Source organism: Mesocricetus auratus, unplaced genomic scaffold (assembly GCF_017639785.1).
Source record: "Mesocricetus auratus isolate SY011 unplaced genomic scaffold, BCM_Maur_2.0 Super-Scaffold_6730, whole genome shotgun sequence".
Taxonomy (NCBI): Eukaryota; Metazoa; Chordata; class Mammalia; order Rodentia; family Cricetidae; genus Mesocricetus; species Mesocricetus auratus.
In genome coordinates, this window is record NW_024429184.1 from 57,112,429 (window position 1) to 57,135,000 (window position 22,572).

At 36.7% G+C, this 22,572-nt stretch overlaps 1 long non-coding RNA gene across 1 annotated transcript; it reads right to left on the minus strand.

Annotated features, from left to right (window-relative positions):
* Window positions 1-1,164: 1,164 nt before the first annotated feature.
* LOC121138965 lies at window positions 1,165-18,203 on the minus strand. Its single transcript, XR_005875834.1, has 4 exons — window positions 18,011-18,203; window positions 15,549-15,851; window positions 6,424-6,582; window positions 1,165-1,203 (listed from the first exon to the last, which is right to left on the minus strand). It is a non-coding gene; the product is annotated as an uncharacterized LOC121138965 (long non-coding RNA).
* Between the last annotated feature and the right edge of the window lie 4,369 nt (window positions 18,204-22,572).

The following is a 22,572-nucleotide window of genomic DNA, read 5'->3' on the forward strand; positions in this document are numbered from 1 at the left end:
CATCATATATCCTTTATCTACTTTCTTTAGTGGCCTACTCAATATAACAACTTAATTACCTTAATTAAAGAACACTTGTTCTGTTTTCTTTTAAAGTTGTAAATCTGTTTTTTTGCCATACTTATTGCTGCAAAAGACAGAAACTAAATCTTTTGCTAACTTGCTTAAATCCATTGACTCTATGCTGTTATGAGCAAACGTTTGCCATCAGAATTGTAAATTTCTTTCTCATCCTTAGAAGGCACTCATAAGTGATACATGATCTAAATTCTGAAACTATTGCCAAAAAAGAACAATAAAATAGCAGGCTCACTGAAACTGAATATTTTGATGACTTAGATAATGTATAACAGTATAAATAGATTAAGAAAGTCAAGAACGATTCATACCCAATCTCTAATGCATGATTCCATGCTAAGGCAAAAGAAGTCCCTGTAGCATAAACTTTATATATGTCCTTTAAAAAAGAAACATGTCATTTAAATGCATTGGCGGTCCTAATGTATTTTGGTCTTAAAATATCTGAGTCATTTTTCAGTTGAGTGCAGCCCATAGCAAATCCATATTGGTTTTTAAAAGTATATTAAAAATAATTTGGCTAATAACCCTCATTACTGTTTCATATCAAGTCTTATCATGATTAATAACATTTAATTATCACTCTTTATGTCACTTTTATTTAGTAACATATAAATGTTTGCCAAAAGATACTTTTTTCTTTTTTTTATTTAGAGATAACCATTTTAAATATCAATTCACCACCCTCTTCCCTCTTCTTCCCATCCTCCCATGCACCCTACTAGCCCCTCTAACCCACCCCCACCCACTCCCCAAGAACAGTGAGGCCTTCCATGGGGAATCATCAAAGTCTGTCACATCATTTGGGGGAGAGGCTAGGTCCTCCTCTGTTTATCTGGGCTGAAATAGTATCCTTTCATAGGAAATGGGCTCCCAAAATCCATTTGTGCACTTGTGATAAATACTGGTCCCATAGACTGACCAGGATTCCTAACTGGTACCCACATTCAGAGGGTTTGATTCAGTCCAATGTTGTTTCCCCAGTTTTATGACTGGGGTTCATGTGCTCTCACTAGGTTAGGACAGCTGGTTCTGTAGGTTTCTCCAGCATGGCCTTGGCTCCTTTGCTCAGTGCTTGGATGTGGCGTTCCTGCTTCTGCTTCCATCAGCTACTGGATGAAGGCTCTAGGATGACAATTAAGGTAGTCATCAATCTCATTATAGGGGAAGGGGATAAAAGGCAGCCTTTCAACTACTGCCTGTATTCTTAGTCGGGGTCATCTTTGTGGATCTCTGAACATACTTTTTAATAAGTTAATAGACTATTGTTGAATATTGGGGCTAGGCAGCTTAAAATGGAACCAATTAACCTTTTCTCTATTCTGACTCAAAAGTATATTCCCTCCAATAAGTTGAGATCCTGGATTTTCTGGCAACATAATCAAAATTCTAAAATGTAACAAACCACCTTCCTAGATACATTCACTTTTGGGGGGAGTGTTCTAAATAGAGAGGAAAGCACAAAGTATTGTAATGGGACTTGGATGTCAGCCTGGTCCCATTGATTTTAGGGTTTGTTTTCTTTTGTTGTCTTTTTAAAGAATGAATATAAATGTACTAGCATTATTATTGACTTCTATTTAAGTTTTATAAGGGTTGTTAGTCCACAGCCAATTGCCTCTTAATTGTTCAGCAAGGTCTTGGGTGGCTTTCAGCTCAACCTGTGTGTTCTAATGGAATGTAACCTAATTGCAAATATTGGCTAATCATGAATCATGTAACTCTCATTCCATGGAAAGCCACATGTAAAATTCTCCCACTAGAAATGCATTCATCCCAATTACCTGCTATTCTAGATTATTCACACTGCTGCTCTTTTGCACTTAAAATATTTTTTTTTATGTCTACCAGATGGTTTCTGGGTTTAGAATAAGAAAAGCAAAATGAAAAGACTTAATTTGCATCATCAATAAGCATAATGACTGACAAACAGTATATGCATGAATTAGCATATACTTTAGTATTATGTATTTAAATGCTTGTGAGAACTATTGTGTAGTGTTAATGTCACCAATTCCTATTTTGTAGATGTGAAAAATCTCAGTAAGTCCAAGGTCCACAGAGTTAGTTTAACTTCAAAGTTAAAGAGCTGATTTCAGACCTTCCATTTATATCAAAAATAGTTTTGTCTAGTTCCAAAACTACAGGCTTATTATTTCCTTCTATACTCTCTAGTCATTTAAATACATGAATGTTTAGTAAACTTAATATTTTTCAATATGTTCTATAGCCAAGTGTGGTGCTCATTCTGGGGGCTGTGACAGAAGGTGTGTGCATTTGAGGACAGTCTGGTGACATAGGTTATGTCACAAAATCTTTTGAAGTCTTTATTGTAATTAATGTTTACATTTTCCTACCTAGAATTTCCCATTTTAAATAAACTTTATTTCTGTAGGAAAATACTACCTTAGAATACTTTAGGTACTAAGATACCATTCAAGAGCTCATATTAGAAGTAAACTTTGAGTTCCTGCATATGTAGAAACCACATATAGGGAATACCTTCCTTTGAGTTAGGCATCCTTAAGTAAAGTGGTCAGTTTGCATCAAGAAGCTAGCCCTTAGAAGGGCCAAGAAGGACTCAGCTATCCTCAGATTAAGGAATGACTTTTAACACACCCAGGAAGAAGTGAGTCAACAGGGAAGAATGTAAATCAAAAGGAACATATAAAAGGAAAAAAACAATCACTTTTATGTAAATTGAAATATTTGCTTTTGCCAAAAAGGAAATTCTGGGAAAGATCTTCCCTGAACATCAGCCAAGTCCAGGCGAGGTTCCCCAGCTTTCATCGCTCTGTCAGGAACAATTTTCTCAGACCAGTGGGCATATAGGACAAGAATGGAAATGAGATGGATTCACTGCATGGTGACTGGGAAATTACGGAGGGGTTGCTGCTGATGGTTTGTATTGCCTTCTTCTCTGTTGTTTAGTTGTTTTCTTTTCCTTTTTAAAAGTCAAATTATCTCCAGCCCCGTTTCCTTGAACAATTTTCAGAACTCTAACCTGGGACTAAGACTATGTGATTTAGGACAATTTCTAAATTTATATAGCTGACTGGAATCTGCTATTAAAGTTTTTAAAATTGAGGTTAATTTTTATTTGGTGAATTACTGTTCAATGGAAATTGACTTCAGTTTTATTACATCTAAATCTGTGTGTTTATTTGTTAAAATCATTGGGCATGTGTGGTGTTTTTTACTTTATAAAAGGTTACTAACTTATGGAAATATTGTTTACACTAATTGTCAAATGGATATCTTACATTTCACATACCACACTGCTGCTATTTTAATGCACATGATTTAATACCTTGCAGCACTTCCAAGCAATCTTACGAAAAATACAATTTTCTTAAAAACAGATCACTGTGCATTTTTGAAAAGCAAAAAAAGCTTTATTTTAATACTCCCAGATCCCTAAATATTTACAATATTTTCCCTAAAATTCCCTCTTAGCACATTGCTTGACTGTCTCAAATTATCTCTCCAGGGTGCCTGTATTAGAGTTTCCTTGCTGGTGCAACAAATCACTGTAAACACTGTGGTCTAATGCCACATAAATCTTTCTCATAGTTTTGTGGGTCAAAAGTTCAATGCAGGTTTTCAAGTACTGCTAGCCTAGGCTCCTATCAACACTCTGGGGAGATTGCACGTCCTCTTCATCCATCTCTTAACCAGAACCCAGGGCTGCACAGTCATAGAACTGAGATCTTTGTTTCCTTGTAGATTGTCAGCTGGTTCCTTTAACTTCTGGAAGCTTCTCTCTGATCTTTGCACCTGGTGGCTACATCCTCAAAGCCTAGCTGGAGGGTATTGGCCCCGCCTCATGCTGCCATCTCTCTTGGTCACAGCTGGAAAAGTGTGTCAGTTTTTAAGGCCTTGTGGAATTAGACTGGGCCCCCGGAGATAATCCGGGATATTTTCACAACTTTAAGCCTTTTAAACTTCATCCCATCTGCAATATCTCTTTTGCCTTGTAAGGTAATATTTTTATAAGCTATGGGGTTTAAAGCATGGACATTAGGAGAAAGGGCATTATATTGCCTACTATGTCTCTCCTTACCACAGTGAAAACCTGCCTCCCTGCAGAAGCCTTCCAGCAGTTCAACTAGTTCAACTAGTGTTCCAGGCTTACTGCAGAAGCAGAGTGGGATATTACTGCTGCCTCCTATTTGTCCTTATCCAACGTACTCAGTTTTTCTTCCTATCCCTTTGTTTACATGAACCAATTGTTGTTATATGCATTTTGTTTAATTTGTGATTATGGTGTTGGAAGTGCACCAGATTACTTCTAGAATTGCTTAGGCTACATCCAATGCTCAATTATCACATTTCCTAGATCATAACAAACAACCTACTTTCATCTCCCTTTAATGGAGCAATGCTTTGGCCATTATGTTATTTGGAATTGTTTCCTCTTATTACTAAACCCTAAACACTTTGCTTTTATACCATGGTTGGTAAGCTTTTTTTTTTCATTACTCCTGCACTGTCATAGTGTCCCATTAGTTCAGAGTTCTCTCAAGTACCTTCTTATGTCAGAACATTTTATATCAGGTTACCTCCATTAATTTCATGACCATGCTTATTCAAAGTCTGTCCTGAGCTAGATACTGCTGTTAGTAGATGTAGAGTTTGTAAAGAAATATTCCAGTTACTCCTGATGTCTCCAAATTAACAGTCTACTTTTATTCACTTTTTATTCAGTCAAACTCCCAACAATGGAGAAGTTTCAATAATTTGTACACACAATATGTGACTTGATTCAGATTTCCCCCAAAATATAGTTTCTATATTTGTCTAATGACTCCAAGTAAACATTAAGGGATTGAATATATAAAACTTAGTAATACTTTAGAATCCAATTACCTTTGGAAGTCTTGGCTTCCTAAATGAGGCAATTGGAGAATATGATGTGCCCAAATGTAATTTATTTGATGACTGGGACATAGCATATGTATGCCTTTTCTTATGATTAATTCAATTGGGTCATGCACTACTTTTATCTACAATGATTTTTTTCAACTTTTATGTTTTACTTTTTAAGATTTGTTTTGTGTTGTGTTTGTGTGTGTGTGTGTCTGTGTGTCCATGCAGATGTGTATATGTTAGTACAGTGCCCACAGTGGGCAAAAGACAGTGTTAGGTCTCCTATAGCTGGAGTTGTAGGCAGTTGTAATTACAGGTTATGGATACTGGCAACTGAACCTGAGTCCTTTGGAAGAACCATATTCCCACTGAACTGGTAAGTTATCCTTCCAGATACTTTTATTATTTTTATAAGCTATCCATATCTTTCTAAAACTTTATCCTATCATAGATGCCATATGTAATGTGAAAATTGAAGAAGCTTAAGACTTTCTCAATTTATACATCTCTTTCAAACATTCTCATAACAGTCCCTTCTTTTCAGGATAGTTCTGGACCCACTTTTAACTCACGTATGGACAATGCTGCTTCCCATACACACTAAGCAGTTATTGTCAGTTATGCACCTTTTCTTGAATCTTCTCTATCTTTGACTGCATCTGCTACGAACCTGTTTGTCCCCCATGGTAATAAAAATACTTCCTTCTGTTTCTTTTACTTGCTTACCTATTTTTTCCAGGAGACAAACTCCAACTTCTTATATCTCATGTCCTTAAAAGTTCACTTAAAGATCTTATCACTTCCCCTAAAATATCACAGCAAAAGTCACTTAACAGATCATTTACAGTGTATTGGTCACTTCTCAATCCTCAGCCACCTTGACCTCTCCATAAAAAGTTGCTATCAATTATTCTGCTGTTCTTTCTATATTTGAACCTCTCTCATCTGACTTCCCAGACAATTTTCTACTGTTCTGACTGCTCATATAAGCAGTATCCCTGTATTTCATATTCCTCCAAGTTATTATTTGTCTACTCTAAGTCTAAACCATGTTTAGAGACCTGGACTTGTTATACAGTAAACCACCTATGTAATTGTCTTGGCACTGTAGTTACAGATCACTTAGACACAGATGATGCTCAGACCCCATGTGCAGTCTTGACTGAGGATAAAACATAAGGCCTTGTATATGCTAAGCAAATGCCTACCTCTGAGCACTATCTCTAGCTGAAACCTCTTGAGATATCCCGTACTGAAGCTTTAAATAGGCCTTCTCTCAGCCTTTGCAGGGCTTGTTTCAAATGTACTAAGAGGTGCTGGCAGGCCATCTTTTTAAAGTTTTTTAAACATAAATAAAGACAGCAAACTACCTTCAAATAAAATATACTCAGTGCTGCTATTCTGAAAACTTTATGACTCCATATCAGTCTAGAAAGTGGATGTCATGTGTGGAATATATAATGTACTCACTCATACCTTCCTTTGTTGATGGATTTGTTCCCAGGTGATGCTGGTGGCTGTAGTTGTTGGAGATGGGTCACCAGCGTTTGGGAAGCAGTGCTTTTCAAGTATTGTCTGCATTAGGAAAATTGCATTTCTCCATCATATTCTTCCTGCTATGATGCTGAGCCTTACCTGAGGACACAGTAATGGAACTGACTTACGACAGACTGAAATTTGTGAAATCGTGATATGAATAATTTTTCCTCCTTTAATTGTTGTGGTGATTTGAATGACAATGGACCCCATAGGATCACATATTTGAATACTAGGAACTGTTTGGGAAGGATTAGGAGGTGGGGTCTTGTTGGAGGATGTATGTAACAGGAGGCAGACTTGAGGTTTCAAAAGACTTTGCTATGCACAGTGTGCTCTTCCCCTGATTGCGGATAATGATGGGAGCCCTTGGCTTTTCCTGTCATCATGCCTTTACTCTGTCATCACAGTCTCCAACCCTCTGAAACTGTAAGTTCAATTAAGTGCTATCTTTTATAATTTCCCTTGGTTATGGTGCTACCACTGCAACAGAAAAGTAACCAAGGCAGCAGTTTGTACTAGGCAGTGGGCATTGCTGTGACAGAGTGACCATGTGGTATTTTAGAAGAATATGTAAGACTTTGGGCCTGTGGACTAGAAAAGCAGTAGCACACTATAAGCAAAACGAATGGGTCATTCTATTAGACGCTTAAAAGACAATAGTGCTGAGAGCAATGTGGATTACAGATGTCCACCTAAAGTGGTTTTGGGGGCAAACAATATTAGCAACTGTGGTAGAAACCATTCTTGTGATAGTTTAGAATGAAGCAGATAGATGCTCTGTGCCCTAATCCTAAGAAATTTCCTGACATTAAATTGAAATGTAGTGAACTCATTTCTTTGGTGGAAGATACGGCAAGATATTGACTCTGCGGCACGATAACTAGTCATCACTCTTCTACAATTCTACCATGAAAAAGAGCAAGTGGGATAAAAAGAAATGCAAGCTTTACACTTTGAAGAGAAGAGGGGCAACAGGAGCCAAGTCTTGTCCTGAAAGAGTTAAGGAGATTAAAGAAAGGACTGATCAACAATGAGATAAAGGGAGAGTGCCCTCAGGGACAGACCCCCAACTACCTAGCCTTCCAACTTATGAAAATGTAATGTCTGAGGAATCTTCTGCTTCTAAAAGACAACACACAAAAGCTGCTGCAAATGTGATTCAAGAGCGCCAACCTCATCCTTCCCAAGTAGGCAGCAAAACTTGGCAGTGTTGTCCAGTGGTTCTGGCTTTAGAGTTCTGAAGAATGCATGAATGAAAGGGTGATGGAACATTAATTCCTCTGCGACCAGGCAATGTGTGTCAGAGAACATCCTGTGAGGAAGCCAGTGAATGAAGCTGTGTGAGTGAAGTCTGAATTGTGTGGATGACCACAAGGTATTAGAGGTGCCAAAGCTGTGGGATACTTGCCAAGAAGAGCTGCATACAGAAATTGTAACTAGCCAAACAGAGAAAAGTGTGTTGCAGGCACCAAAGCTGAAAGAACTCCAGAAGCCTTGAACCATACCAATGACTCATAGCAATGAACACAAGTAAACATGAATGGACTAACGTAAATTGTGTGACTCACTGGGCAACACCACAGCTTCCTCACCAAGATTCTTCTCCTTTTTCTTTTTTGTTTGGTTGTTTGCTTGGTTTGGTTTGGGGTTTTTTTCTTTTAAATTATGTTTTGTTTTTGAGGGGGAGGTTTCAAGGGCAGAGGCCACATGCCAGGGGACAGGGAGATAAGTAGGATTGGAATGTGTGATGTGAAATCCACAAAGAATCAACAAAAGTTATAAGAAACGTTTTAATGCTGAAAGAGAAGAACTCTGGAAGCTCTTTGAGATCAAACACAGGGTAAAAGATTTAGAGTCTGCACTTCTGGGCTTTAATCTTTCTTGGGTCCAGTATTTCCTCACTATGCCCCAATTCCTCCCTTTTTGAATAGTACTGTGTATTATGTGTCATTATATGTTGTGAGTATATATTTGCATTTTAATCCTAAAGGGACTTATAGATTGCTGAATCTCAGAAGAGACTTTGAGTTTTTTGTTTGTTTTTGTTTTTTACACACTCAAAGTTTGCATTTATTTCAGTATGTATTGATATCTAAGCATGTAAATAGAACTTTGTATAGTACCTTGTACTGGCCTTTCCATTTGGGAACCTTTTGCCCACATTCTCATATACAGTCGCTAGAAACGGTCATCAGTATTTCAGTCAGATATTGTCTTATGCTGGCTGTCAATATGCAGGAAAAATTGCCTAAAATAGATAAATTCTCTTGATACTCTATTAACTAATCCTGTAACTTTTGGGGAGCAAATTTATCTGTGATAAATGTAAAAGGAATTGTGATTTTAATGAAGGTATGAATTCCACTAAGGTTGTTATGGTAGCTGAGAAATGGTTAAAGAATCTAGAAAATGGGGCCTGGAGAGACGGCTCAGTGGTTAAAAGCACTGTCAGCTCTTCCAGAGGACCCTGGTTCAATTCCCAGTACCCACATGAAAATTTACAGCTGTCTGTAACTTCAGTTCCAGGGGATCTGACATCTTCACGCCAATGCATACAAAATAAAGTTTATTTAGAAAATGATCAGTGTTAATAAGAACATCTCCCAGCCAACACTGAGAGTTTCTGTACATATTAGGTTTATTTCACTTGCTTCTTTTGGATATGGAGTTGGAAGTTGTTTTTTTTTTAATTTAATTTAAATTAGAAACAAGTTTGCTTCACATGTCAATCCTAGCTCCCTCTCCCGCCCACCTTCAACCCTCCTCCAAACCCTCCCACGGTCTGTCATATGCCCTGGGGCAGGGCCTAGGCCTTCCCCATGTGTCCAGGTGGAGACAGCATCCCTCCATGTGGATAGGCACCCAAAGTACATCTGGATAACAGGGCTAAATGTTGATTTATTGCCTGAGGCCCCAAAGGATGCTGAGGCCTCCTCACTGACACCCACATTCAGGGGGTCTAGATCAGTCCCATGCTGGCCTCTCAGCTATCAGTCTGGGATCTATGAGCTCCGTCTTATTCAGGTCAGTTGACTCTGTGGGTTTCAGCCTCCAAGTCATAACATTGTTGCTCATCACTCCTCCCTCTCTGCAACTGGGTTCCAGGAGTTCAGTTCAGTGTTTAGCTGTGGGTGTCTGCCTCTGCTTCCTTCAGCCACTGGATGAAGGCTCTAGGATGGCACACAAGGAAGTCATCAATCATGTTATAAGGAAGGGCATTTAAGGTAGCTTCTCCTACATCCGAGGTGCAGGGATGGTTCAACATATGAAAATATATCAATGTAATTCAACATATAAACAAACTGCAAAAGAAAAACCACATGATCATCTCACGTGATGCGGAAAGAGCCTTTGACAAAATCCAACACCCCTTCATGATAAAGGTCCTGGAAGAGATCAGGGATAACAGGAACATACCTGAACATAATAGAAGCAATATACAGTAAACCAACAGCTAACATTGAACTAAACAGAGAGAAACTCAATGCAATTCCTCTAAAATCAGGTACAAGACAAGGGTGTCCTCTCTCTCTCTATCTCTTCAATATTGTACTTTAAGTTCTAGCTAGAGCAATAACACAAGAAAAGGAGATTAAGGGGATACAAATTGGAAAGGAAGAAGTCAAACTTTCACTATTTGCAGATGATATAATAGTTTACATAAGTGACCCAAAAAACTCTACAAGGGAACTCCTTCAGCTGATAAACACTTTCAGCAAAGTGGCAGGATACAAGGTTAACTCAAAACAAATCAGTGGCCCTATTATAAATGGGCTAAGAAAGAAATCAGAGAAACATCACCCTTTACAATAGCCCCAAACAACATAAAATATTTGAGGATAACGCTAACCAAACAAGTGAAAGACCTGTATCGCAAGGACTTTGAGTCTTTAAGGAAAGAAATTAAAGAAGATACCAGATAATGGAAAAAATCTCCCATGATCTTGGATTGGTAGGATTAACACAGTAAAAATGGCAACCTTGCCAAAAACAATTTACAGAATTCAATGCAATCTCCATCAAAATATCGGCACAATTTTTCACAGACCTTGAAAGAACAATACTCAACATTATATGGAAAAACAAAAGACCCAGAATACCCAAAACAACCCTGTACAATAAAGGAACTTCTGGAGGCATCACCATCCCTGACTTCAAGATCTATTATAGAGCTATAGTCTTGAAAACAGCTTGGTATTGACACAAAAATATACAGGTAGACCAATGGAATCGAATTGAAAACCCTGATACTAACCTGCACACCTTTGAACATTTAATATTTGACAAAGAAGCTAAAATTATACATTGGAAAAAAGACAGCATCTTCAACAAATGGTGCTGGCATAACTGGATGCTGGCATGTAGAAGACTGCAGATAGATCCACGTCTATCACCAGGCACAAAACTTAAGTCCAAATGGATCAAAGACCTCAACATAAATCCAACCACACTGAAACTCTTAGAAGAGAAACTGGGAGGTACCCTTGAACAAATTGGTACAGGAGAATGCTTCCTGAACATAAGACAAGTAGCACAGACAGTGAGGTCAACAATTAATAAATGGGACCTCCTGAAACTGAGAAACTTCTGTAAGGCAAAGGACACAGTCAACACAGACAAAAAGGCAGCCCACTGAATGGGAGACTTTGAGTTTTTATATGGTGTTGAGACTGAAAGACTATGGGTAATTTGGAAGCTGGATTTAATGCATTTTGTATTACGGTATGGGAACAAGCTTATGGGTGACAAAGGATGGAATGTAATTGCTTGAATGAGAATGTCCCCCATGGGCTCATATGTTTGATTACTTGGTCACTAAGAGCAAGTCTTATTTACATTTTTAGGTTACAAGTGCTAGGTTAAGTACTTAAGCTCTGATGTTTACCTTCAATGTTAATGGCGCTTCAACAATTATTATATTCTTTCCGTATGATATAAATTACCTGTCAAATCTGGAATTTTGTGTTATTTTAATATTAAACATAATAAAAAAGTTACTAGATTAAGGGTTAGATAATTGTTTCCAAAAAAGTTTTACTGTACTTCCTATTCTTAAGAGAATAAAGATACTGTCAGCTCATAGTACGTTTTTTTGTCATTGTCTATGAGAAAAAGGCTTACTTCTGTTTCCATACTACTTGTTGATGATACTGTTGTCAAAATTTGAAACTATCTTAAGCTGAAGGCATAAAGAAAATCTAGAAAGGTTATTTTTCCAGAAGTCATTAATTTTAGTCTATGCCAATTTAATACCAAAAGAATTCTTAAAGTTGATGGTGCTATCATTTTTAATAGTAATTGGTCTTAAGCTTAACTTGATCAGCTTGTACAATTACCACTATTCTGTGTCTGCAGGTGGATCTCACTTTTCTGAAACCTTGTGTTCATGCTAAGCTGAACTGTGTTCGATATCGAAGATTTTGAGAAGTATCACGCTTTGTATTTGAATTCGGCTGAAGCTTTCCCTCCTCTGACTAACTCACGAATAGACTCATGCAGAAGATAGACTGTTAATTTCCTACCATGGGATCGGGTCTCTAAAGGGTATCACAGACAAATGAAGTGGTCAGCTTTTGTTACCACATTCATGGCAGGAGTTGAGTGAGTAAGTACTCATTTGTGGATGCTATGATTTGAGAAAATCCTGTATTCCAAAGTGGGCTTTGTTCTTTCTCTTTTTGTGTCCTCTCATGTGTTCATAATGTTACATTGTAGTGAAGAGTTTCTAAAATATACATTTTAGTATTTGGATTAAGAACTCATAGTCCATGTGGGACTACTTCATTTCCTGAAGTTCTAAATTTAAGAAGTTACGCTATTGTCATCTATGGCATATGGACCAAAAAGGAGAGCCTTGAATAAAAGGACTAATGAACATTGACTTTAAATTACTAGTTCACAAATAAGGCAATGATTAGAAATGCCACTCATATTTTGCTCATATTTTAGTTAGGATGTTTGTGTTTGTATGAAACTGGAGACATCTTAGCAAACATATGATTATACTAAACTCTCTGTTCCAGATTGCAAACCTCCTGCCCATCCAGCAGACAAATTACAGGAATCCTGGGACAGGCAAAAACAAAGAATTACTGAACACCACTATCATCTGATATGAGAACCCCAAATACTAGTGGAGCTGCACCTCTACAACACGGCCATGCCTGTTCCACTGACCATTAGATGGCAGAGCACATTGTGGAGCTTGGAGACTGTTAGAATCAAACATTCCTATGTTGTGTATCAGAAGTTTCATATCGATGAAATTATTTTGCCTATTTTAGCCTCTGTTCTGCTGTCTGTAAAATGAGAATAAAACTAAACATAGTAACTCACAAAAGCTGTCACTACTTAATAAAAGTCCATAATTAGTACAATATACAATGTAAGCATGAAATAAAAGACCATTATTAAATAGTACATTGAAAGTTATAATTCATATAAAGGAATTATACTTTATCCATACCTAAAACCAAATGACCAAAAGAGCTAAATACTAAGTGACAATATGTTAAAAATGTTAATATCAATGATCATAACATTGGATTCAAGAGAAATGATGACTGAGACAAAGGAGGTTCCTAGTCTGATTTTCCTTTTGAAAGAATATTTTTGCTATTATAATAGCCTATAATAGAATAGGTGTAAACTAGGAGACGATGGTAAGTTTTTTGCTTTGTTTTTTTTCTCTTATATAAAAAGAAGCCTGGAGGTAAGCAGGTAAGAGCTGTGGTGCAGATCTCATAAGAAATTAGAAGCCCAAGGTCGTTGTGCTTTACAATTCTTCTAACATCAGCTCCATTTTCTAAGTCACTAGATGGCTACTGGAACTCAGGCCATCACACCAATATTCCAGCAGAAGGAAAGTAAATGGTGTTACAGAACATTTATTTACACTCTAAAGATGTATCTCTTCCTAACGCACCTTCTGATGGGTAGTAAAGAGCTAAGTGACCAATATCTAGGCAGGAGAAAATAGGCAGAACTTCCCGGCAGAGAGGAGGAATCTAGGTTCATAATTTCTCCAGCAGACTAAGAGCAAGTCAGGGCTGGAGAGATGACTCAGCAGTTAAGAGCACAGACTGTTCTTCCAGAAGTCCTAAGTTCAATTCCCAGCAACCACTCGGTGGCTCACAACCACCTTGAATGTGATCTGGTGGCCTCTGCTGGCATGCAGACAGAAGATTGTATACACAATGAATAAATAAAATATTTAAAAAAGAGCAAGTCAGATGTTACATACTAAGAAGAGGTAATCTAACCACATGGCAGAATGTAGATAAAAATATGGATTAATTAAGTTAGAAAAGCCAGTTGAGAAAAAGCCTAAACTAAGGCCAAGCTTTCATAATTGGTAATAAGTCTCCAGGTCAGACAAGAAAGTTGGCTACATAAATGCCCTAAAAAATCACCTAAAGTTCTACTTACATGATCATGGCAGTCTTCAAGACAGCAGAGTGTCCAAACATAGCATGTTGTTGCCCAACTGAATATCAGAATTCTATTATAATTAATTATGTTTAGCCTAAGTATTGAGTAAGTAACTAGCAATCTCAATGGCAAGTCCTAGTGTAAAATAAGCACATCTGTAGAGAACATTTTTGTACAAATACAGTAAGTAAAGTAAACTGAAAATGTACAATCAGTTAAACTATATAGAGCACAGTTAACAAATGAGTAAAAAACAAATCTGTTGTAAACAAAACCACAAAAATCTAACAGGATCCATCAAATAAGACACACAGAAACACACACACACACACATTTACAGAAATGAACATTCACATTCACATGTAAATACATACACATGCATACATATACATTCAAACCCACATGCACATACATGCATGTGCACACAATGTTCACATATATTTGCGTACACATGAGACAGAACAGTTATACATTATGAAAAAGAATTTTTAACTATAGGAGAATGCAATATATAAAGTTATATAACAGTTATTTAGAAAAATAGTTTCCATGGACAATTTAGAGAACTGAAATTTAATTAAGGAGAAAAAATTGAATAAATAAACATTAATCTTAAGATGCCATGAATGATTTTTCTTCTCCAAAGGCACATGAGCCACTGTTTAACAGTTAAGTTAATCGAAACTAAAGAAAACATAAATTTATCTTTAAGATTATCCCATAGAAAGACAAAATTGTAATTTCCAGTTAATAAAAATAATAAAACAGTAAAATGATTCTGCTAAATAAACCTGACCAGAGGTATAATGACAAAAAGGATAACCACAAATCTTCAGAAAATAGATGCAAATCCCCAAACAAAGTAACAACAAACAGTCTGATCATGCTCTGTAAAGAAGAACTTACATATGATAGTGTTAGAGATGAATTAATTCTTCTTGGAGGCCATAGGAACAAAAATCACAGACAATTTTCATACACAATTGAAAGGTAATTGGTAATTTTAATATCCATTCATGAGAAGTAAAATTCAAACAATGATGAATAGTTTTTTTAGTATAAATATTCCATTTGAATAGCTGTCATCATATTTAGTGTAACAACTTTAGACTTGTAAATAATACAAGTAGGAAACTCATTGTTATTTATTTAACTTATTTTGGAAAGTGCTAAACAATGTAATTTGAGTAAAATAAAGTATATTCTTTGTTTTTTGTATTTTTAAAATCTGTGTGTACGTGTGTGTGTGTACGTGAGTGTGCGCGTACGCCCATATGAGTACCAGTGCTGGGAGTGGAGATCAAAAGTGTCAGATGCTCCAGACAATTGTGAGTTCTCCACCATGGGCCATCTGAGATCAAACTTGAGCTTTCTGCAAAGGATGTGCTTTAATCAATTGAGCCATCTTTCCTGCCCCTGAATACATGCTTATGTCAAGAGGAGGGGAACACCTTTTTTAAAAAAAATTCTTCTCTCATGTAATACATCCTAAAGACAGTCTTCCCTCCCTAGTTTCCACCCCACACCTCTCTCCCCTAGATTCACTCCTTTGTTTCTCTTCAGAAAAGAGCAAGCCTCCCGGGGATATCAACTGAACATGCCAAACAAGTTACAAAAGACTAGGCACAAACCTTTATACCAAGGCTGGATGAAGCCATCCAGTAGGAGGAAAAGGGTTCCAATAGCAGGCAATGCGACAAAGACATTCCAAGTACCATAGTTAGGAGTCCCACAAGAACCCCAACCTAAACAATCACAACATATATGCCAAAGACCTATAGCAGACCCATGCAGGCTCCATAAATGTCACTTCAGTCTCTGTGAGCCCCATGTTTTCTTGGTGTCCTTGATCCCTTTGGCTCCTATAATCCATCCTCTGGTCCTCAGCAAGGTTCTACAAGCTCCATCTAATGTCTGGCTTTGGGTCTCTGCATCTATGGAGAGACACAAATTTTAATAATCTCCAACTAATATGATTTAGTTAAATACAAAAGGAAAAAGAAAAGCTATTTTCTCCTTAAATTAATTTATCAAATTAATGAATTTATTAAATTAATTAAATAAAGGAATTGAAAAACTTAGGAAATTTTAGTAGTGGTTCACACATATGAGGGCAATAGTTTTCTTAGATACTTATAACAACCACTGATAGATTATCTGCATTCTTTGTGTAGAAGAAAGATCCTTTTTTCTACTATTTTTCAATTGCTGGCCAGTAACAATATTATGAAATATAAAATACATGCCAAATAATAAACAAAATATAAGCTGTATAGGAAGACATTTTCCCTGATGAAGAGAAAGATAAAATGTTCTATCACCTATCTGCCTGTTTGTTTATCACTTAAGCAGGCTTCATGTAGACTCAGTTTATCAATCATCAGAGTTTGTAGCAAACACCATAAATGTTACACATCTTATTGAGCAAAAACTAAGAAAATTTGCATACTCAATTTAAAATTACTCTTTCAGTCATTGTTTTGACTTCTGGAAAACACACAGAATTACGCAGTCATCTGCATAATTAAAAATTGGGCCGGGCTTTAGTGGCACACTCCTTAATCCCAGCACTTGGGAGGAGGCAGAGGCAGACAGATCTCTGTGAGTTCGATACCAGCCTGGTCTACTGAGTGAGTTCCAGGACAGGCTCCAAAGCAACACAGAGAAACCCTGTCTTGAAAAAACAAACAAACAAACAAAAAAGGAACAATTCCATCTCTACAGCTGCTTGCTTTTGCTCTCATTGGGTCTTTTCTAGAATTTCATATAAACTAAGTATAGCAGGTCACACCCCTGATCTCATCCCTCAGGAGACTGAGGCAATAGGACCCTCAGTTCAAGGCCAGTCTGACTATATAGTGAGATCTTATCCTTACACTGAATTTTTACTTCATTGTTAAAATTGTTGATCATCTTTTTCATGTTGGCTGGTTATCTGTGTACATTCTTTATTAATTCTTCGTACATTTTGTACACTTTAAAAATTATTTGTCCTAAATTGGCAATTAAATTACTTTGAATGCCATCTATAATATGAAACACCCAGGCATTGGTAGTAATTTCTGAAAAAGAGCCATGGCGAAAAAAAGGTGTCCTTCCTAAAATGAAAACACACTAGAAATAGAACCAAAAGCATAGAACTCTACAGCTTAATATAAAGGTGTTAATTCAAGAGGTTTATCACAACTGCAATTAATGGTCTTGGAACGATGACTATTTTGAAAATAACAGCCACAATTCTATAACAAAATTTTAATTATCAATTATAATTAATATCAATTAAAATTATATTATCTAGAGGGCAAAAGTACATGCAAACTAAACATTCATGTAGGCGCTAAACACATTTCATTTAAGCACCTCCAGTATGCCCGGGTATGGTTTAACTATCCTTCCAAGCACTGCAGATAAGGCACAGTGAACAAAGCAATGTGCTTCTTGCCACTACTGAACTTACTAGGACTCTATAGAGAGGAATCAACAATAAACGTGGTAGCTAAGCATTAAATAAGATAAGGCCACAGAAAGGCTAGTGAGGTAGCTTGGTGGGTAAAAATGTTTGGCACTAAGCCTGAGAACTGAGTTCCATCCCTGGGTTGGACCCACACGATGGAAGGAAATAACCAGCTCCCACAGGTTGATTTCTGGCCTCTACACTTCTTTGTATCTTACATGTGTGCATACACATAAATAACATAAATAATTTAACAATAATAAAAATCAAATAGGAAGTCATGTCATCAAAAATCATCAGTATATCACAATGAGTGGGATGGAGTTTGGATTACAACATTAAGTTTTTTGACTTTCACCATAATAATCTTAAATATGTGTACCTGTGTAAGCACCAACCTAAATTATATGCTTAAATATAATAACTTTCTATGGTGACGTATTTTTTATGATCTAATAAAACCACGGGACATCAGAATGCAAAGCCTTCCATACTAGATAGCTATACAAGCTGAGCAGTGGTGACACAAACCTTTAATCCCAGCACTCAGGAGACAGAGGCAGATAGATCTCTCTGAGTTCAAGACCATCCAGGGCTACATGAGAGTGAATCAGTCTAAAAGAAAAACAGAGCTCATACCTTTAATCACAGCACTAGAGAGAATATAGGTATCTCAGTGCAGTCTCAGAGAGCAGTCGAGGATTCTGAGACTTGGTGGTGAGCAGTGCAGTCTGGAGATACAATCTGAGGTACAGTGGATCACCCTTTGGTCTGAGCAATGGTAGAGGTGAGACTTCTCTAGTGGCAAGCTGCTATGCTTTTCTGGTCTCTAGTAGCTTTATTACATCATAAACAACATATCACCACAACCTTCTGATGATAGAATTGTGTTTTCTTTTTTGCATTTCTATATTTCTTTCACTTCTTCATAGTGAGCACATTGCTCATGCAAAAAAAAACATGATTAACACTTTTCAAAATGAATTAAAGTGCTAACCTACATAAAATAAAACTGTGCCTTTTCATTGACACAGGGTGGCAATGGTCTAGCTTAGACCCTAGCACAACAAACAAATAACAAGCAAGCAAAACATAACAGTACCTCGTTAATTAAAGCATAAGGCTGCTTTCTTATAAATCAATTTTTATTTATTTGATAGACACTGATGTAGCATTTACAATGTATAGTCTCAGGCCATTGCCTAAGTGCTTTGAATTTAATAATTTCCTTCATTTTCATATTACACTCCCCATCTACTAGATGAGGGAATGGAATGAAGTATTAGGAGCAGTGACTTGCCTAAGGTCATGGCAAGACTGGACTGGAATGCTTGGGATAGTGTCTGAGGAGCATTAGTGTAAAACAGGAACCATTAATACTTCCTTCCCCTTGCATTGATGTCACCTAATAAACCTGAAGCTGTCAGTTTTCGAGTGTTTTACTTTCACTGGTTTTCATTGTGGAATCACCTTGGAAACTTGCAGTCTAAGAGGATCCTTCTAGAGAGTCTGACTAAATACTAACTACTAAATTCCTGGCATAGAGCCTTTGGAGGATTCCAGATAATTCTTGTAAACCATCAGGCTTGGAAACGTCATATCTTGTTAAGAGAAGCTTTTAGCTGCTAATCTTCCTTCTTTTTGTCACAATGGTTTTGAAGTTATTAGTAGAATCTTGTTTATTTGTTTGATATTTGGGACAACATGTCACATAGCTTAAGGCTGACCCATTATGTGTAATCAAACATTGGATCAATACAGCTTTCCAGTTACTTATAATTATTGTAAGCAAATAGCTATCTTCAATTATTCAAATACTTTGTATTCATGGCAAATTTAAAAGTTTATCTTAATGTATAATTTTCACGTGAAACTTTTGTTTGAGGGAATGATACAAAACAAATAATTTCTAATTATTTTATGGCACATTTCTATTGTGATATTTCTAAAACTATGTGAATTAGAGATGCTTTCTGCCTTTTAGTAAATGGAAATAAAGTTCACTTGTGTGTTTGTGTGTGTGTTTGGTTGCACATATTTGAGTTTTATATTTCACTCTGCTTTATATGTAATTCTTGTTGTATGATTGCATATGACTTCTTGATGCTGCTATGTAATTCTCTAACATCCACTGCACATTAGTATGGATAACATCATATACTAGTAGATATAACTGTGCAAAATTAAGACCCGAGGAAATTATGAGGTGACCCAAGGACAAATACATTTCCCTGATAATTTAGATGAGTGGAAATTCTATGACAGTTTGGGCCATTTGCATAATTGCTTTACTTTTATACTTCACTTGCTTTTTTATTAAGTTACTACATAAACATTTAAATTTTTATCTTAAGATAAATTGTCTGTAAGAGTTATGAATTAATCAATGAATTCTTCCTTCTCAATATTCAGACATTATTTAATCATTCTGTTCCATTTTCCATACCTGCAATATTCTATAACAGTGATATATAATAGTACAGGAAAATAGATCCAGAATGTTTACCCACTATTGAGAAAACCTATAAACCTAGGCTGTAACTTTTTCAAATAGTATGCTTTTACTTGTAACATCTACTTTATCCTGAAATTCTTTTTTTTTAGAATAGATAACATAAAGTGATTTTATTTTACTTATATTCTTTTTCAATTTAAATTAGAAACAATCTTGTTTTACATGTCAATCCCACTTAACTCTCCCTCCCCCCTCCCGTGCCCCCCACCAACCCTCTATCCTATCCCCTTTCTGCTCCCCAGGGAGGTTAAGGCCTTCCATGAGGGATCTTCAAAGTCTTTCACCTAATTTGGAGCCCTCCCCGTGTTTCTAGACTGAGAGAGTATCCCTATATGTGGAATGGGCTCCCAAAGTCCATTTTTTCTCAATATATGTTTTTATTTAAATTAGAAATGTGAAAGTTTCACATGTCAGTCCCAGATCCTTCTCCCACTCCTCCTCCCTTGTCCCTCCACCAGTCCCCCAGCCCCCCACCCAATCCCCACATCATTCCCCAGGGAGGGTGAGACCCTCCTTGGAGGGATCTCTAAAGTCTGTCTTTAAATATTAGTTACAATATTAAAGACAAAACAACAACAACAGAAAGAACAGAAAAAGAATATTTAATCAGTGTGACCACATTGGAAAGAACAGGTTGAGGAGTGCACTTATTCCAAATCCATAGGTACAAGGATTTTTTTTTAACAATATTATCCAACTCTCTAAATATAAGCCAAGTTTTAGGTACTCACTTTGAATGCATATTGTCAGAAATTTCTATCCTAAATTGGAGCCTCTTATAAACAAGCAAGAGACAGAGGGAGGAAAAATATTCAGCAAATGGAGGTACTTATTAACCAGTTTGTCTCCCTTTTATAGGAACTTCTAAAATTTAAGCACTATAGAGCTCTAAACCTATTCTGTTTGTATTAGTGGACAGCAAAAGTCCCAAATCGGGGATTAGGAAAGCTTACAGGTTATTAGGAAAACCCTTTTAAGGAAAATCATAGCCATTAGGCTGCTGCTGAGGAAGTTGAGATTTGTTCGAAGAATCTCTTAATTATCTTTCCTGCTGCTGGAGCTCAAGCTTCTATATAGAAGAGAGAGTTCTTCCTTTTAATGAACTCCCAAATGCTATGGCATTTATTAAGGAAATATTTTAAGTAGAACTATTATTCAGAAAATACTTTATTCTTTGCTCACTACCACTGTTTCAGCCTTCATCTTATTAGCTTCCTAGTGGGAGGCTGAAAGAAATCTATGAGAATGCATGGTATTCTCTGTGTGGCTTTATTCCTTACTTAACTTTGTACTCCCCTGATAAAATAAATAAATAAATAGGTTCAGACCCTAGTAAGTACTGATCAAGAAAACTCTTAATCAGGTTGCAACATGCTTATATCTATTCAGATTCCTGATGTTTTCTTTGCTCTTTAACTTGTAATTAATACAAATAAAATTAAAGTTCTGGAGAAATCCGTCTGTCTTCGGATTTCTATTGCTGTGAAGAGACACTATGACCATGGCAACTCTTATAAGGGGAAACATTTAATTGGGTGGCTTACAGTTTCACAGGGTTAGTTAGTTATCATAATGGTAGAACATGGTGGTGTGTAGACAAACTGGTGGTAGATAAGAAACTAAGCATTCTACATCTTGCAGGCAAATAAGAAGTGAATTGTCTCAATGAACTTAGCTTGAGCATATGTGAGACCTCAAAGCCCTCCTTTAGAGTAGCACATGTCCTCCAACAAGACCACACCTACTCCAACAAGGCCAAACCTACTAATTGTGCCACTCCTTTTGAAGGCCATTTTCTTTTAGACTACCACACAGTATAACCAACATTATACTAAAAGTATGACCTGTTTAGCCCTCAACCAACAAACAGTAGTCATGCAGGAAGTACCATGTAGACCTGACCACTGGAGTTAACATTTATAAAGAAACATGAAAATTTTGATATAGGTTCACATTAATGCCCTCCCCCTAATGATGCCACATACTTTGATGATTCCCCCATGGAAGGTCTTATCCTCCCTGAGGAGTGGATGTGGGGGATGGGGGTTGGTGGTGAACATGGGAGGGTGAGAGGGAGAAGGAACTGGGATTGATATGTAAATAAGATTGTTTCTAATTTAAGTAAAAATTATATTAAAAAGAAAAAAACTGAAAATGTTTGACACTTGTCGTTGCAGTATCTTTGAAGAACTGTGTTGGAATTTTGATGGGGAATCAAGTGAATGTATAGACTGCTTTTGGTACAATGGCCATTTTTACTACAAATAATCCCACTGATCCATGAGCATGGGAAATCTTTCCATATTCTCATATTGTCTTTCATTCCTTCAGTTTTTTTTGAAGTTTTAACCACAAAATGTCTTTTGCTTGGTTGGCTAGATTTATTTCAAGAGGTTTCATATTATTTGAGGCTGTTGTGAAATGTATTCTTTTCCTAATTTCTTTTCTCAGTCTTTCATTTGGATGTAGAAAGACTACTGATTTTCATGAGCTAATTTAGTATCCAGCTCCTTTGCTGAAAGTGTTATCAACTGTATGAGCTTCCCAGGGGAGTTTTTTATGTCATCTATATATACTATCATATCATCTTCAAGTTAGGGCACTTTGACTTCTTCCTTTCCACCTTGTATCTGCTTCTCTCCCTCAGGTATCTTATTGCCCTAAGACTTAAGGAGCCCTATTGAAT